Here is a 20,190-nt window from a genome sequence, read left to right as displayed (position 1 = left end):
CATAAATAAAGTATCCCCATATATAAGGTAACCAACTTAAAAAAAAAATCAAAATCAATGCTAATTTATGCAAATGTATTTATGGACATGCAATGATAATTTAAATGAAGAATGTATGTGAAAATAACTGTTATGGGGTTTTTAAAATGTCAGCCGGCTGGTCAATCATAATCGAGGCAAGGCTCATTTAAAGTTTATAGGCAGAATATGTATAGCATAAACAAGGAATTCACATACAATTGAAGCTAATATACCAAAATAGTAATTGGAATAGTAACTTCAAACAAAACACAAAGTTTTATTGTTGAATAACATCAGTGGCTATAGGACACGAGTTAACTCTGCCATTCAAAAGCAAATGTAAGATCTTCTTCCCCAGGTATATTGTAACCCCCTTAATTCTAGGTATAAAAACCATGCCTTATACATGGATATATACAGCACACACAATCTCCTCAGTACCTGACTAATCGCAGTTTCGTTTGATTGCTATTACTTTATGAGAAGGTAAGGGTGGCCCACTCATCTTAGTTGTGTCCCTTGGGTGTGCCAGGAACCAGTGATTGTGGTTTGAAACCGTGTGTTTCTTGGTGTGTCTGCACCATATCCTGGCTTGTGGGTTTCTGAAACCTGTATCAATTTAGGCTTTCCTACCACAATAAGCTATTGTCCTTTGATATAAGTAACTCATTGTTACAAGTAGCATGCACTCCAACTCACTATCACTTTAGGGCCCTTCAACATGTGAGTATCTGTCAGCAGCAACAACTGCACCCGCGATGTCTCAATATAGTCACAATGATTTAACCTTGTATTTCAGTATTCTGGCTAGTCCAGGTGTATATTAAAGGAAACCTGGTTACATTGTTTCTGTACTTGTTATTGTTAGCTAAATTTGTCTCCCTTTATGTCAGCTTACATTCAAGTTTCTTGTCCACCTTAAGGTTTCATGAGGTATTTAATGCAATGTTACCCGTGAAGATCCGGTGTTAGAATTGATCTTCAGCAACCCATGCTTGTCGTAAGGGGCGACTAACAAGATTGGGTGGTCAGATTCACTGACTTGGTTGACACATGTCATCGTATCCCAATTGCGTAGATTGATGCTCATGCTGTTAATCACTGGATTGTCTGGTCCAGACACAATTATTTACAGACCACTGCTACAGAGCTGCAATATTGCTGAGTGTGACGTTAAAAAAACAACCAACCAACCAACCAAATAAAGTAGTGTTCACAAAGAGTCTGAGTTTGATTCCACTGATATATGTATGTGGATCCTCAGCTGTGGCTCCACTGTCATGGTATGGCTTGATTATTGTGAAAACCGGCATATTATCCAACTCACTCATGGCATAAACACACAAAGTTTACTAATCAAAAACAAAATATTTCCAGTTAAATATATCAATATTTTTCCTTTAGTCCATGTTTTGAAGAATTTCGGTTAATTATGATTCCATCTTATCAAGAAACCAATTCTACAAGAGTCAGACAGTCCATTTTGGGTACAAAGCCTCTTTCTTATTCCAGGTATACAGCAGATTGAGTGTGCTGTTAATCATTTGTCAATTTAAGTCTACCTGAAACTGTTATCTATATTCACTTAGCCTTCTAGGCTTCTACCACAAAGATTACAGCAGTGCGCAGCAGTACTCCCAGATTTGTCAAGGAGACAGTATGGAAGTGAGAGTGATGTTGATTTCCTGGTTTATCAACTTTACCTGAGTTTATTTTGAGGAGCAGATTGAATGTTGTACTACAGACAGTATCGCCATTTATCAGAGAAGTATGCCAGGCTGTAGCCGGGCCTGATAAACCATTGCCAGGCAGTAATATGTGTCTTCATTTGTTAGATGCTGAACCAGCATTCAAAAAATGCAGTCAATATTTTTTCAAAAAATAATTATATATTTTTTTACTATGCTATGCAGAGAGGAGCAACCATCTTAGAAAGACTACACTTAAACAAATGCTGACAGTGATGATTGTCATGTGTTAATCATGTCCGTGTCAAACTGTACAATAACCATAGGTGCATGTGCTGCTCTGTTAATCAGATTCCTTAGGTGATCATGAGTTTCAAAATATTTCAATAAATAGAATTACGTGCCTGACTCTGAGGGTGTGGACTCAACTCAAAAAGTACTAGAATTTGTACTTTACTAAGAAAATGTAATCCCAAATATAACATATGTTACATTTGACCACTTTTAAATGGCTTTGTGTAATCATAACATAATGACTATACAGAGTGAGTGAGTGTGTATGCCACTTTTAGTAGTACTCCAGCAATATCATGGTGGGGGATACTAGAAATGGGCTCCATACATTGTAGGTGTGTACCCATTCCTTCGATGTGATGACCAAACATGCTAACCGTTAGGCTACCACACCACCCCAACAATATAGAGGTAATAAACTGTAAATTTACTAATTCACAGGTAGGCAGGCTAGGTAATAGTAAATCGGGTATCAACACACGTGCATGGACACATGCACGTGCACGCGCTCACACACACATTCCATCTGCCATTTCTTATCAGCAGGGATTTACAGGTAAACCCTGTTTTTTCTTGACTGTAGTGTTCCAGACCTAATGAATGCTGGATTAACAAACCATGGACAGAACAATACACCATCATCTGTACCTGAAAGCATTCCTAGCAGTAATTATCAGCAAGTTTCCAGTCTAACATGGATCACAACTTGGTGTGTGAGTTTAGTTTTTATTACGCTTTTAGCAATATTCCAGCAATACCACAGTGGGGGACACCAGATATGATCTTCACACACTGTACCCATGTGAGGAATCAAACCCGGGTCTTCAGCGTGACGAGTGAACGTTTTAACCACTAGGCTACCCTAATTCCCAACGACTTGTGAGGTTACACTGCTTACAGAGTTTGTTTCATGGCCTCTGCACCACAATCCCTTGTCACATGGATTTATAATTTGAAATGTAAAAAACTAAGAAACAGTAGCTCCTTTTATTAGGAATTATTCTTTCATATTACTGTAGTAATCTGCCCAGGCATAGCAGTTTAAAATATGAAAGATTCAGGAGGTGATTGTTTCACTAGATATGACACCAAGTTCTATCCCTGAGGCTACACTGACTGTGTATTTCAGTGCATGATAAACATATCACAGTTCATACCAGTATTTGAAGCCTGTATTTGAAGTTTTTAAGTGTCAGGCCAGATATTTGTTCATGTAATGGTTTACTGTTGGTTTAATAACATAATAATGACAAAGAGATTACAGGTTTGGTTTGTTCTCTTCAAACATTTTACTGAAGCTACTACCAATTTCGTCAATCAAATCTTGTCAGTCATTTGAATGAAAAAATAGTGCATTACTGTTAAGGGATTTTTCCCACTTCTCATGCTTGTATCCTTCAGTCAATATATTTTTTATAACCATTGTATTAAATTAAAAATATATTGAAATCATATAAAGATAACAGTACTGCAGGACTATTAGCATGAGGTGCCCTAATTCACTGTGCAGAGTTGCTTCCCTTAGCTGTGCCTGGATCTGCTAACTACCCAGTTTCTTTAGAAAGGGGAAGCTGTCTTCCTTCATGATCTATATGTGAGTTATTTGAGTAGATTATTATTTACAGAGCCAGTCAGGTCTTCATATTAAAGTGACCCTAAACCTATTCAGACATAAACAAGCAGCTGAGAGAGGTAGACGTAGGGATTCCAGCCTCTGTATGACCAAATGATGGACTTGTATACACAATGAGGGCGGCAGGTCTACAAGAAGATATATACAACAGTGGCAATGTTATCAATCTGGTAAACAGAGACTGGTCAGATCTGTCATTTCCTCTGACTAACTGCATTGCCAGTGATAAAACCAACAAAGACAATATTTTAAATATGGTGATTAAGTCGGATTGTGTGAGGTTGGACAGCAACTATTGCCACTGTCTGGAATTCTTAGCTGGTCTGTGAAACGGGCCAGACGTTTTTGTGTGCCTGAATGTTAACTCTTTCAAGACTGAAGAAGATCCATACCCTGCACAGTTAACCCTTTATCATATGGATGGTTCTCATTCAGTGTACTGAAAAATCAGCAAGATGTACTGAAGACAAAGTGCAGTTAAAAAGTACAAGATTACTTTCATTTAAAACATTTATAAAGAGCTTATGTCTATGAGGTTTTTTTCACTGATATTGTATAGCAGTCAAATTACTTTATTATATTTTACATTGTAAACAAAAAAAGATAACTCTTTCCATTCTCATGAGAAATCTCTGCTGTAAACAGGTGTTATTCAGTTATGTCTTTTAGAGAATTAGCATATTTTCTCCATGCCTGATATTTCACATTATACAGGTACTGTAATAGGCCTAATTTTATGAGTGGGATGCCACAGAGATGTGGGTGGGATGCCACAGAGAAGTGACTTGGATGCCATAGAGATGTGAGTGGGATGCCACTGAGAAGTGACTTGGATGCCATGGAGATGAGAGTTGGTTGCCACAGAGATGTGACTTGGATGCCACAGAGAAGTGACTTGGATGCCACAGAGATGTGAGTGGGATGCCACAGAGATGTGAGTGGGATGCCACAGAGAAGTGAATAAGATGCCACAGAAATGTGAATGGGATGCAACAGGGATGTGAATGGGATGCCACAGGGATGTGAGTGGGATGCCACATGGATGTGAGTGGGATGCCACAAACATGTGAGTGGGATGCCACAGAGATGTGAGTAGGATGCCACAAACATGTGAGTGGGATGACACAGAGATGTAAGTGGGATGACACAGAGATGTAAGTGGGATGTCTCAGAGATGTAAGTGGGATGCCACAAAGATGTGAGTGGGATGCCACAGAGATGTGACTTGGATGCCACAGAGATGTGACTTGGATGCCACAGAGATGTGAATGGGATGCCACAGAAAAGTGACTTGGATGCCACAGAGATGTGAGTGGGATGCCACTGAGAAGTGACTTGGATGCCATGGAGATGAGAGTTGGTTGCCACAGAGATGTGAGTGGGATGTCACAGAGAAGTGACTTGGATGCCACAGAGATGTGAGTGGGATGCCACAGAGATGTAAGTGGGATATCGATGCCACAGAGATGTGAGTGAGATGCCACAGAGATGTAAGTGGGATGCCACAGAGATGTAAGTGGGATGCCACAGAGATGTGGGTGGGATGCCACAGAGAAGTGACTTTTATGCCACAGAGATGTAAGTGGGATGCCACAGAGAAGTGAGTGGGATGCCACAGAGATGTGACTTGGATGCCACAGAGATGTAAGTGGGATGCCACAGAGATGTAAGTGGGATGCCACAGAGATGTGACTTGGATGCCACAGAGATGTAAATGGGATGCCACAGAGATGTGACTTGGATGCCACAGAGATGTAAGTGGGATGCCACAGAGATGTGAAGTGGGATGCCACAGAGATGTGAGTGGGATGCCACAGAGATGTGAGTGGGATGCCACAGAGATGTGAGTGGGATGCCACAGAGATGTGAGTGGGATGCCACAGAGATGTGAGTGGGATGCCACAGAGATGTGAGTGGGATGCCACAGAGATGTGAGTGGGATGCCACAGAAATGTGACTTGGATGCCATGGAGATGTAAGTGGGATGCCATGGAGATGTGAGTGGGATGCCACAGATGAGAATGGGGTGCCACAGAGATGTGAATGGGGTGCCACAGAGATGTGAATGGGATGCCACGGAGATGACTAAGTGAACTAAGACTACCTAAATCTTGGGATCTGTAAAAGGCATTTTGGTTATAAAATATGGCATCATTTAGCTTTTAGTTTACTATTCACCATTTTGGATTCAAAAGCAGAACAGGTCCAGACCAGTGCCACATACGAGGCATAAGCCCCAACTGAAATGTGAGTGGCCCTATCAACCACTGGTTTGTCTTGTCCAGGCTGATGGTAATTTTAAGACCAAATGGAACTGACAGCTACAAATACAACTCCCTAACTCCGTTTAAGATTAATTGAAAGGATGCATGGTTGCCCTTTTTGCAAACAGCTTATGTCATCACTGATTTTCAGTATCCATTCATATTATTTTCACGGCCATTTTTCCCTTTACACCAAACGAATTTTGTTTCTGAGGATATTGAAGACTGGGTATTCTTTTGCACTGACATTCTCTATTTGATAATGGCATGTTCAGGATGATGTACATACATGATATATCTTTTACTTAGGAGTACTTCATTCATCAGATGAATGAAAGCTAGAAAGCAGAGAGCACCATATATTTACATGATATGTCTTTTACTAAGGAGATAAAACACAGCATGTTTATCTCGTTCTGCCATAACAGAATTAAAAGAAAAATCGTTGATGTTAGTGTTGGCACAAATCTGGTGAAATTTACCAACATTGGTCGGGAAGAGTTGGTTGATAGAAGACCAAGTTCCACAGCTTGACCCCTACACATTTCTAGATGTCGGTCCTGTCCTGGGTGCCGTTGTACAAAGCGATCTTAGCGCTAAGGTGACTGTTACTCCCATACCTTAACATAGACTTAAGGTAGTCCTAGCTTAAGGTGACTGTAACTCCCATACCTTAACATAGACTTAAGGTAGTCTTAGCGCTAAGGTGACTGTAACTCCCATACCTTAACATAGACTTAAGGTAGTCCTAGTGCTAAGGTGACCGTAACTCCCATACCTTAACATAGACTTAAGGTAGTCCTAGTGCTAAGGTTGTTTTGTACAACGGCACTCTGCACCGAAGTACATGTAGCTCACGTTATGTCCCCTCGGGATGTTTGTTGTTTAAACCTGCATTCAGCTATATGGCGGCAGTCTGTAAATATTCAAGTCGGGACCAAACAACCAGTGATCAACAGCATGAGCATCGATCTTACGCAATTGGGATATGATGACATGTATCAACCAAGTCAGCGAGGCTGACCACCCGATCCCGTTAGTTGCCTCTTATGACAAGCATGGTCTGCTAAAGACCAATTCTAACCCGGATCTTCACGGGTATTCCCTTCCCTACAATTGTGTTCATGACCAAGTCAAAATGGATACCATGGTAACCCTGGAGCACCTGTAAAATAACCTGGGGTTTTAGACTCCCTGTTTGGATGAGAAGTGAAGGAAGTGGATTTGAATGAGTTTGTTGTTTTAAGTGTTTTTATTATCAGACCTGAGGAAACACAAATACAATCGTATTGACAAAGTATAGGAATGTGTATGCTCAAACCTTGTATTTACATCTTTAAACTTTACTCGCATGAACTGTAGTCAATAATAGTATATAGTATAGTTACATCATTACCTGTAAACAGTAGGCACCCCTAAAGTTTACACCACACATCACTATTACAATGTTATGATGTATCACCACTTAACGTGATAAAGAGAGCATGTAAGCACAGTCAAATGTTAGAAAGGCACCAGATTTCAAGGTCACTTTTCCCCCAAAACAAAAAACAAACTGCCTCAGGAGATATTTACAATGTTTCTTTTCAACCATGTCTCACATTCAGGTACTTTCAGTGTTGTAGAAACAAAATAGTGAGTGAGAGTGAGGGAGGGGGGGACCAGTGTAACAGAACATAAGCAATTGGCAAACTATAATTGTATGCGTTATCATTTCAAAATATCCACATATAATGACTGACAAGTTAGAAGTTCCTTGTGTAAATATTAGTTTCCATGGTCATAAAAATCAGCTGTTTCAGTCAGTGGTGTTTTTGTGATTTGAATTCTCTGACTGACCGATCTCCAGAATCAAGTATTTACCAAACCTACACTGTAATTTTCCATGGTAACGTCAGTTGTTTTGTTGCATATGTTTCATTTTGAAGAAAACATAAATATAGAGACAAACATTCCCACACATTTTATCCCCAGCATCTTTTTCAGACAGGTAAATATCTTGAAAATGAAGTTGTTTTCTCAGAAAATATTACCTATGTATGTCCACCTTTGATTAAAAAGATATTCCTATTACTTTGACGTTTCCTTGGAGTTAAGACATGTATCTCTTTCACCACATCATTCAGAGGAATGCTTACTTATACAGCAAGCTAGTTTAAACAGTACTAGAAAATGAATTTTGTTGCCTGAAAATTGAAGATAAACCCATCCTTTGAGTAGTTTATTTTGAAATATAGGTGTAACTTAAAATCCACTTCAATAAGATCCTTGAGATAGTATGGGCCCTGATCCAGGATAAAGTGTATCAGAGAAGAGTTTCCATCATCATAGCCCCCCAATGCAAGCTAATCTGACTGGCAGAATTTATCAGATCTTTTTGCTTCAAGCAATTAGTCTCAGATATATTATAGTCCTTTTCAGATAAGTTTGTAATGATACACCCTGGTGATATGTATCTAGTTTGCAATTTGATATAGTTTACAAACAGACCAGAAAATTTACATTAATGGTTTGGCTTTTGGGTTAAAAAAGCACCATAACTCATTGTGGCATGCATTATGCTCACTCCTATTGACAAGGCATTTTAGAGAAAAAACAGAGCACTATACTAAAGACACAACAGTACTGAGACTACAAACAATCTCATCAGATTATTTAATAATTTTATCAGAGGATATCTCATCAGTTTATTCATCCATTTTATTGGAGAATCTTGTTTTTTCAGGGACATGAATGTTTGGGAGCCAAGGAGTGCCCCACTGTGTATCTGAGGAAGCAGTACATGGAGGGGCACTGTGTCAAGGGGTTGCTGTACTAGGAAGTTATAATTGATATACCATGGTGATCAGTTTGCATAGTATTAATGTTCAGTTATTCATATGGGTCAAAGGGATTCTAAACAAAATACAAGGAAAAGAATAAATATTTTGTTAAACTCTTAAAGGTCACATGCAACCAAAAAATCAAACATAATTAAAACACAATTATCACTTATTCATGACATATAATATGCATTGCTGATTATGAAAAAACAAATAAACAAAATTATAAGCGTATAATTGCAAATCAAAAGTGCAATATTTTGTACTTGGGTTTACCTCCCTCGAAACGAAGCAGCCGAGATACCGAACCCAGTCAGAGCGGGTGGGTGTGCACTCAAGTGTAACGGCTGGTTCATTAGCAGATGCCGCCTTCACGGCTCTTTGTGTGTGTATATATAGAGATGTTGGGTTTTGTAAATACATGCTCATTTTTTGTGTATAACATTTTGCAATCAACAGACATCATAACATGTCATGTGTTCAAGTATCACACCTGCCTGTCTGTGTAATTACATAATGTGACAGAGACCGAACTCGGGCCATAAATCAATGCATTTTGTTTATGGTGTTTAACCTGATTGGTGTTAAGTTCAAACTGCATGTGGTCAGTGATCGCAGTTGTGTATTGAATATTGTCATTAGCAGACAGGCAGGCAGACACACAGGTGTCAATAAAACAAGACATTGAGTTTTGTCTGTGACAGCAACGTATCTATATCACAGTTAGAAATTGTGTCAACGCTAAATAATGACATTGCTTTTAAGTATCGAACTGAGAAAGTGACTCGGTAAGAAGAACGTGTGGTGAAATAGACAAATGAAATTATATAAACAGTTTATTTACTGTCATAACATATAAAAAGCTCGCGCCTGTGAGATATCAACAAAACATTATGAAAATAGCTCACACCAAAGCCTTCACCGAGTATTCACCGGACAGCCCGCTTCCAAGTTGCGCGAACCTATTTCACTGCGCACGTGCTATGAGCGCAGCCCAGCTGTTGAAACCCGTATTCCCCAGAAAAGTCTGGGGAAAATTAGTGAAACGTTTGAACTCCGATTTCGCGGTTTTTCATCATCGTTATTTTTCAACTTTATAAGTTGAATTTGCATTTTTGACGCTTTGTTTCGGTAAGTCCATACCGAAAGGTATCAGAATCTGCAAAGTTGTGTTTTACGTTGCATGTGACCTTTAAGTTTATAAGTGCTAGAGCATAAAACAGTGAGGTTAAGACTGCATATGTTCCATCGTCAACATGGGTTCTTGCAAATATTACATCATTGCCATAATCCTTTGTCTTGGCTCATATTGTGGCTGGGATCAGACTATCAATAATTGTCAGATTTTCAACTGGAGTCCTGTTCACAGTCAACTATACATGAGTAGATGTACCTGTCTAAGCATATAGCTGCTGAAGCTTTTGTATGTGGAAGGTAGGGAAAAACCTGATGTCTTTCCTCTGTGTGCAAGAGGAAGCACCAACTATCTCCAGCACTTCGGTACAAGACCTTTTTCAGTATTCTCAAGTTGTAATTGCAGCATACAGCATAATTCAGATGTTTTAGGTCTTTTTCTTCTGGTAAAATGGTTGTTTAGTTACTCAAAAATACAAGTTGAAGATCTGTGTTTTTGGGTATGGGATTGCATTGTCATTGTTGATATGCAAGAAGAGAGTTCTCTAAGTGCAAGAAGTTTATGGTTTCTGGGGATCCTGAGACCATGCTTATTTGAACTGCCATGAAGCAGTGATCATCCCTGTCAGTTGGCTTTTCTCAAGTTATCTTTAGTTGGTCAAGAAAGTTAAATGTAAGGACCCAGCCAAAATTACCATACCAGCCAAAATTACCATACCCTCTGCCTTGCAGCCTACATACCCTGCAAAGCTTAAACACCACCCAGTCAGAGGTTGCTTCTACTTCTTCAGTATGTTGGAATAACTATTCTTCATACAATGGTCAGCTGTAGAGGATTTATTCTCACTTGGGTTATCAGCAGAAATGGAATTGCTGAAATGGTACAAAGATCATCTCCAAAACAAGACAATGAGGATAGTCAAATGGCAAGTATATTCCTCCTCCTGTACCAGAGGAATCAGCAACCACCAAGGAAGCTGGGCAGTTACCATGGCAATTTTACTACCGTCAATCATCAGGGTGGCAGTCCCCAAGATGTATCCAGCCACAATTCTTGAATGCAAATGGCCTTCATAAGAAACCAAGGATGATCACTCTGCAGACCCATTACCTCTTTCAATATCTGCCATTCTTTCTGCTGTAACAGGGCCATTCAGGTCACAACATGGATCTGGTGGGAAACAAGACATCACACAGAGATCAGTCTACTGCTGTGGGCACTTGTTCTACACAGACTGGAAGAAAGCAGATCCTGTGATTTTGAGGAGAGACAGCCTAACTGTCCAGGTACCATTAGCCACAGTATGTGCGATTCAAGTCAACCATGCAAATGTTCCACAGTAACCTAGGTCACAGAGACATCATGAGTCACGTAGGGAACAGCTGGATTCAATTGTCTTGGCCCACAATATTCTTCTAACCCTAACCCGCCATAGAACATGTACTCTCCGAATTCTGCACCAGATATTATCCTTGGCCAACTCCACTTTGCAGGTGATCCCCTAGACCAATAAGAGTTTCAAGAATCTTGATGATGATGATGATGATGATAAGTTAGTTCTTTGATGAAACAACATATTCATTAAACATGTCATTTTCTTCTACCAGGTGACCATGGGATAAGGAAGCCTAGCATGATAGACCAGTAGTCATGGTGGTGTGAGGAAAGTCATCCTCATCTCTGAGTGAGTGAGTGAGTTTAGTTTTACACCGCACTCAGCAATATTCCAGCTATTCCTCATCTTTGAAGAACCAACTTCTCAGTTACAGGAGGGTGGTGGAGTGGGTAAATGGTAACCTATTACCCACCAACAATCATAGATTCAAGGTTTGCCAAGGGCAACACATGGTAACTGAATTAACTCATGAACAGAACATCCAGCTCACTTCACACAGTCCAATACGTCCTGTTATTGCCACAGTTACAAGCTCAACATGCAGACCAGGCCTAGTAGTCAAGACTTAGATCATATTCAGAGCAAAGACATCTTCTTGTGGGCACCAATGGGCAGCTGTGTTGACATTGCTTGAGCTTTGAAACGGGAGATAGAGATGTTTCCTTCCACAGACACCACAAACATAACAAGCGTTCTTTTGGGTGACCATCCACACTGCAGATTCCATGATTACACTAGATGGTCACCTCAACAGATAAGCAATTATTTGTATCTCACTTCTTAAATTTTACATTGCTACTGTCAAGTAAACATAACACAGAACCATCATTTGTAGATACAATAATGAGTCAGACTTGAACACCATCCAACCCAGATTATCATGTGCTGCCTACAGTGGCACAATCATCCTCTGGGTCAGATCTGCTAAATGAGACTTGGATTCAGTCCAGGGGATGAAGAGACCTCTGATTCTGACTCATCTCCAACACCTGATAATACAAACAGGGGCACTCCTTTTACACGGTTAATAGAAGATCATCATTTAATGTCAGGTTTCAAGCCAAACCTGAAAGAACAGGTTGCTAAATATTTTAGAATACACAGCTGGCCATAGACTGATTTTCTGTTCCAATTCATAAGAAATGTATTCTATCATAACTGTTACAAGTTGTCAATCAGGTTTATTGTCTTTGCACTTGTTACAAGAACAAATTCCTTGATTGTATGATTCCATCTATATCATAAGCATGTCAATTTGATACTGATGAAACCAGGGGAAAGGTGAGTGAATCCTGCACACCATGTGGTTAGTAGCACCCTATCACAAACACATGCAGGGTAAGTCAACTGTTCACAGAGAACACATGGCAAAGTATGCTACAAGACAATTTGTGGACCTACATCAGACTTTGTTTTTGTCATAAATGTGTCCAGTCATGAAACATCAGAGACATTATATGCAGGAATTCTTGTAGAGAAGGATGGCTACCATCCTTGTAGATGGGGGTTTGCCTGGTCTTCTCAATAACTTTGTTAAATGCAGGAAGAGGTACCAGTACTCACCAAATGTGAATGTCCAGCCAATCCTCTTGGTTACAGAGGTAATGTTTCCTGACCAACTTTGGACTGTGGCTGTGCCGTGACCTCAAAGAGGCTTGTGAAAGCCCAACCAGGTAACAACACTCATTTATTAAAAGTAAACTCAGCACTGTCAATCTGATTACAAGCATGAGAGATGAGGCTACAGAGTTGATATTGATTGTCTGGAAACCCTATCAACATTATATGAGTATGGATTTATTGAATCACACACCTACCAGAGGTTTATCTTGTGTGTACCTTCCTGAAGTGGATCACATCTATGGTGTTGTCTATTGTTGATTTATGAACCATATGGAGGTATGAATCCTTGGCATTCCTTCTTCAGTTATCAAAAAGATGACCTTTCCACTAGCTGTGGCTACAGCAGCCTGAGTATTGGTGTTTAGTAAACAAGAGTCTTTGAGACTTGGTAACACAGAGAACAGGATCTCTATGTTTGTCAGATCTCTCCTGCAGTTTGCTCCCAAGATCCAGTAGTTGTATATGCTTCATAATGTGACTGGATCATCCAGACCAGTTCTGTTTCCAATCAAAGTACTAAGGTTATATCTGGCCGCTATGGAACCATATAATAGACACAGGAAATGACTTTTCTGATCTTATGTCCTGCTTCAGACAAGGAGATCACAAAAGCCATTGTTGCAAGATTGCTAATGACCACAAGCATCCTCATGCAGAAGATTCTACTCAGTATAAGGTGAATGTAAAGCTAACAATCAGAGCCATGTATGCCCGCTTAGCGTCATTGGACTTGGTTTCAGTAGAACTAGTTGTTTCCAACAGCTTTTACTAGTGTGACATTTAACCAGTTTCAGACAGAATTCCGTGGGACCTGTCATGGATTCTCAGGGGTAGTCTCAGTAGTTTCTCCGTTAGTTTGAAAAAAGAGGGAGGATAGAGGTGGTGAAGAATTCCAGTGACCCCAGCCTTGGAAGGTTGGCTAACCATTTCATCACTATTGTCTACTGTGAGTAGAGCAGATCGGAGGTTAACTGCTGGAATCACATAATATCACCCAGAGTTGATCTACAGTTCCCCAGATATGTTGTCATAAATGGATGTGACATCATAATGGGAAGTGACCTTGACAGAATGGGAAAGGACATCACTGAGTGAGTGAGTGAGTGAGTTTAGATTTACGCCGCACTCAGCAATATTCCAGCTATATGGCAGCGGTCTGTAAATAATCGAGTCTGGAGCAGACAATCCAGTGATTAACATCATGAGCATCGATGACATCACTGAGACCAAAAATATCTGTCTGATAGATGGTTTGATGAATTGTTGACTTCGCAAGTGAGATTATCAACACACATAATCGTAGTTCAAGTAAAGTGTTTTTGGCTTTAATAATTTTTACCATTTATCTGAATTTAAGCCACTTGAGGTGATTTGATGCAGTGGATGGCCAGTACAGATTCCAAACGTGAGTGAGACAGCTGAAATCAGTAGGTATTCATAATCTAGTGGTAACTTTACAGGGTGAATTGCCTGCATCCTGGGGATTTTCTACAGAATTGCCTGCATGCCAGGTATTTTCTGAGGAATAGCCCTTGACTTTGAATTATTTTACTTGTTTTGAAGATTGGTATAACTTTGGTTTGCTCTTACAATCGTAAAATATCACATTATTGAAAACATCCAATTCATTGTGCCAAGTCCTGGTTTCAAACCTGCAACCCTTTGCTTACTAGCTTGGCAGTTTTACCCACTACGCTACAAAGAATCGCTGTGAAGAATGAGATTGTTTGTCAGTATGAACCATGTGTTCCTCTCAAGACGGGTTGTACGGGCTGAGCATGTGCATTGCACGTGCAAGGCAAGGTATCGGTTGCCAGTCGCAGCCCAGTTGACTTCAACAGTAAATACCAAATAATAGAATTATAGCTAAAGTATATCTGATATATGCTGATAGAGGCATGGCATTCACAATGATTATGAAAGTAATAGTCATTTTTAATAATTCTTTCTCGACAGAAGTAGTCCCTCCAGTCATCTGTATTTAGTTAGCAGGTATTGGAAAGAAGTCGTAAGAGAAGCTGTAGGCGGCTATATGCTAGTATGGATACAACTACTCATGTATAGTTGAGTATATATATTCACTAGTTAGCAGTGAAGAGGACTTCTATTGAAAATCTGAAGATTAAGTTATTTTGTGAGGTGAAATTGGGTTTTAACGTCGTGCTTGAGAATATTTCGCTCATATGACGACGTGCATGCGTGTGTATGTGTATGTGCGGCTGCTTGTACTAGCCCAGACTTAAGCTGGTTTTATAGTGCTAGCCCACTGAGATACCATGCCGCAGTGAAGCATGAATACCCCACTCAGACACATTATACTGACTCCGAGCCGACCAGTCCTTGTTGTACCCATTAATGCCGAGCGCCAGGCAGGGACCAACAAGTACCATATTTTAACGTCTTTTGGTATGACGCGGTCGGGGATCGGTCCCACGTCCTTCCGCTCTCCGGGCGGACGCTCTAACCACATCACCATGGAGGCGGTCAAGTTATTTTGTAATTACAGGATGTGACCTTGATGTAATGTCATGGAAGTATGCTTAGAATTATTAACAATGGTAACTAGTGTTTTGATAATGTGCACCTCTGCTATACTAATGCCCCTTTCAAACAATACTTGTTTATAGGGTATATTATATATTTTAGGATTGGATTAAACTACTTTTAATTGATTTCTCTACTTTAATGTTTTGGCAGAAACATTATAACATTCAACTACAATAATCAGACATAAGAGTAAGTGTCACATTATAGACAATAATTAGTAGTAGTAGAACAGTGGTATATACCTTTCACATAAAATATAGCCTTTCCTTGCAGAATTAAATCTTGATAATAAAATACAAGAATTTATTTCATACTCTTCTTACATGTATAATTTGTCATGCAGTGACAGATTAAATATTGATATTAATGAATTGGGTGTTATTTAAATAAACTACAGAAATATGAAAGAATCAGGGGTCCTTTAACTTCTTTTGACTAGTATATATGTTACTGTATAAATTCTGCAATTTAGACAGCATCAAGATTTAATTCTGCCCCCTCAACTACCTAAACCAACAACCGCATACAATAAGGATAAACTTTTCAAGCAACACAAATTTGTTTTGGTTTCATTTGACCAACTCCAGCAAGCTGGTTATCATGATATAAAAAAGATGAAACAACATGAATGGCCAAATATAAAGAGCGCCCCCTCCGAAGCTCATATCCTACTTCTTTGCTTAGAGAATACCTTTGAGATTTTTGCTGGAGTGCTGCATGAGTTCACATGCACTTAACTTGTATTTTCAAACGTCTAAATAGTTTCAGATTACAATTACTTGAAGATATCTTATGAATCCTTATGATGAATGAAGTGTTCCGTCTCATTAACAACAATGCTTACATGGAGATAAGATGTCAAATGTTTGCTTACCTGTCATTACCTGAAATTAACGATACAAAAGGTGTGTTTAGAAGTAATAACTAAGCCAAGAAACAACAACATTCATCAGAATGACAATGTAATAGACAAAATAGAACTGAAATACCTGTGTAAAGGAAAGATGTACACTGATTTGGTTTGTTCGTTAAGAAAATGGAAATTTCATCCTTTCTTTATAAAATGTGAGACGAGATAAAATATAACTGATATATGAGCAACGGAGCATACTAAGGAACAGTACCTCATCAGTTTTTCTTTTGCATTCTGAGCAGTTAATTAGCTTCAGTGGTTAAAGACCGGGTCTGATTCCCCACATGGGTACAATAATGTGAAGCCCATTTCTGGTGTCCCTTTCAGATTGATAATATTGCTGGAATATTGCTAAAACTCACTCACTGAGTTAACTCCCTTGTTTCATGTCAGTTGTTAGCTTCAGTCTGCATTGTCCTATGAAGATCTGTGTTAGAATTGGTCTTTAATTAATCATAATCTTCCTGATGCATCCTATTTCAGATTGATAATATTTCAAGGATGCAGTGCTATATATTTTGTCACTGAGTTAACTCCCTTGGTTGAATGTCACTGTACTCATAACTGCCAGGTGTTCTTCTCCACTACACATTGTTCCAAACATGTTGGCTTGGAAAACTTAAAGGGTGGATTGAAAGTGGATGAAAACACAGCATTATCTTAATGATGATATATTGCATTATACATCCCAATACAGGCATAAGTATTGCAATATATTGCAACATGTATCACAATACAATTGAAGTATTACTATATATTGCACCATATATCACAATATATTGCAACATGTATCACAATACAATTGAAGTATTATTATATATTGCACCATATATCACAATATATTGCAACATGTATCGAAATTCAGACCTAAGTATTACAATATATTGCAGTACATCATTCTCGGCATACCCAGCCCAAGTATTTATTCAGAGTATGTCTGAGGGAGACACTTACTATATAGTATATTTATGTAGCGCACATATCCAGGCAACTAGTGCATGCTCAAGGCGCTGGTATTTTTCCCTCGATCACTGGATGTCAATCTTAACGGCACATCGTATTATCAATCTCAACTCCCTGGGAAGTATACAACTCTTGCTGCCACTAGGCGCCCCAAGTTATTGTGGCTTTCCATCCTTACGAAGTACACATTCACAGCTGGGTGGACTGGGACACATAGTCACAGTACTTTGTCCAAGTTTGCTTCACCTTGCTGTACCACAAACTAGGTGTTTGCGATCGTAGCCACCATCTGGTCATATACCAACGGATTCGTGGGTTCTTTTAAGTGCACAGGGTTGTGTACTGTACACTAGGGGTTGTGACAACACTGAAAGAGACTGCACACAAAGTTGACTTCAAGGTTTTTACACCCGGTCATAGGTGGGCTCGATCCGACAACTCAACCTCGCTGGATCACTAGCCTGGCTACAGCCAGCCAGCTCACCCACCACACCCCAACATAGGTGATCAGAACAAAATAGATCAATTATATGGTCTCTGGTGGCACTGAGAGAAGAAAAATCTCCACTTACAGCAGAGCAGAAACTATGTTGACTGTACATTACAATCTTTATGTGACACAAAATAACCAAACCTATGACTGGAAAAAGACTTTTAGCTGGCATCTGGGTTTTTTTGGTTGTTAATGCCATGATAAACATTTCAGATGCACTTGTCTAGAAGATAAGAAACTGGAAAAGGGTTTTTTCACTGATTAAAGTTTTTACTTGTGTCATGGACCTTTCAGTGGCATAGATGAATCCTTGCAGCCCATCCTCCAACCCTCACTCACTCACTCACTCATGCACACACACTCACTCACTCACTCACTCACGCACTCACTCACTCACTCACTCACTCACTCACTCACTCGCATGGTTAAAGCGCACTGGTTCCTCATGTTGTTTGCTTGTGTGGTATATTCGCTAAACTAACATCTAGTCTAGGAAATTATCATATTTTACAGAAAAAAACCTAAGTAACTAAATTTTGTAAATATAATATTATGAAAGGAGCCCTGATACTTTCTTCATTTTCAGAGCCTGGGTCCCAATCCCAGTCGTAACGTTACAACCTATTTCTATACTTTATCATAGGCTAAGGAATGGCATAGTCTTATGAACGTTTTGTGGATAGGATGCCCGGTGTAATCTAGACTTGCCATATATTATAGACCTGAACAGGTTGCATTGGATATATTTGTTTGAGTGAGTGAGTGAGTGAGTTTAGTTTAGGCCGCACTCAGCAATATTCCACCTATATGTAGGCAGTCTGTAAATAATCGAGTCTGGACCAGACAATCCAGTGATCAGTTGGGGTGGGTATTGCAGAGAATTTTCATATTGCAGTATATTGCAATGCGAAAGCATATATTGCGATATGTATTGCAATATATTGCAAGAATTGTTTTTAATAAAAAAAATACTTATAATCTAGTTAATGCTTGATTTATAAAGCAAAAACACAACCAAATCACTATGCTTGATTAAGCTTTAATAAAAACTTTTATTCATGACAAAATAAGAATGGAAATAATATTTGGCACAAAGGAAACAAGGAAAAGAACAATTTAACATCAACACAGTGGTTACTACTTTGAACTTGTTTCTCCACTCTCAAAAAAGCCCTGAGATTTTAGACAGCAACTTGACCTGGTCAGGACATATCAGAGATCACTGGTCATTAATGAGTAAATATTTAAAACTTTCAGATCCAAAAACATTGCCAAACACTTGAATTAAAATTAAGAACACTACTTCAAACCGAGTTTAACAATCCAGTTTAATGTAATTTTCACCACCATCATTCCCACCACCATTACCACAATTGCCACAGTCATCAAGGTTCCGAGTGTTACGAAGTTTTCCGAATGCATGTCAAAATACCGGTTTTCGATAAGCGTATCGCAATACTGTCATGTCTGAACCGGTAAACCGGTTTTATTGAGCAGCCCTAGTGAGCAACAGCATGATCATTGATCTGCGCAATGTTGAACCGATGTGTCAACCAAGTCAGCGAACCTCACCACTTGATCCCGTTAGTCGCCTCTTACGACAAGCATGGGTTACTAAAGATCAATTTTAACCCGAACCTTTATGGGTCTATTTGTTTCAGGTCCTGTATGAAATAGGTACATGTTAAACTAGTCTGCCTCCCAGAACCTACAGATTAGATAAAAAGGTAGTTTAGAATGATTGAACAGGTCTACATTGCCTCCGTTTCCATAATTAAGCATTGTTCTTGTGAAAATTCATGGCATTATCTTTTAGAATGTTCTTTGTACACAAAACAGCGTAAAGATTTGTTTGCAAATGTAAATACTGTCATTAAATATAGCATACCCATTAGTCTAGATTTATTGTTATTTGGTCATGGTACAATATCACTATATGAAAATGAATTATTATTTGAACATGTAAATAGATATATTAAGCTCACTGAAAGATTTTTGTAGGTTTATTCTTGTATATACTATACACATCCTCTTTAAATACCTTGTACATTCCTTCCACAAATCCCTGTTGTCAATGTTTTTTATATTGTAAATATGACATATATAACTTCTGGGAAAGGGCGTTCCTAAGTTGGATAACTTGTGCCCAATCCATTTCATTTTCGAATAAAATATGTTTAAAAGCATTGTCCTGGTCTCTCTGTGGAATATATTTTTGTGTATATTTTGTAGGTCTAATTTTTTAATGTGATCAAAATATTTGAGGGACTAAATGTCAATCTAGTGTTTAACCCATTTCTTGTGTCTTTTTGCCATTGTAGCCCAGGAATATGTGTTAGCGGTATAAAATCTAACTCTCTCACTCAGACTTTGGTGGCAATCCTTTCAAATATCCTGT

At 39.0% G+C, this 20,190-nt stretch overlaps 1 long non-coding RNA gene across 1 annotated transcript; it reads left to right on the top strand.

Annotated features, from left to right (window-relative positions):
* Nucleotides 1-1,984: 1,984 nt before the first annotated feature.
* Nucleotides 1,985-19,948, top strand: LOC124255244. The gene is made up of 3 exons (XR_006892650.1): nt 1,985-1,995; nt 8,174-8,176; nt 19,763-19,948. It is a non-coding gene; the product is annotated as an uncharacterized LOC124255244 (long non-coding RNA).
* The last annotated feature ends 242 nt before the right edge of the window (nt 19,949-20,190 follow it).

The sequence above is a fragment of the Haliotis rubra genome, unplaced genomic scaffold, assembly GCF_003918875.1.
Source record: "Haliotis rubra isolate DU_JTF1 unplaced genomic scaffold, ASM391887v1 Scf6, whole genome shotgun sequence".
Classification (NCBI taxonomy): domain Eukaryota; kingdom Metazoa; phylum Mollusca; class Gastropoda; order Lepetellida; family Haliotidae; genus Haliotis; species Haliotis rubra.
Note: the sequence above shows the minus strand (reverse complement) of the source record. Positions and strands in the feature narration are given on the sequence as shown.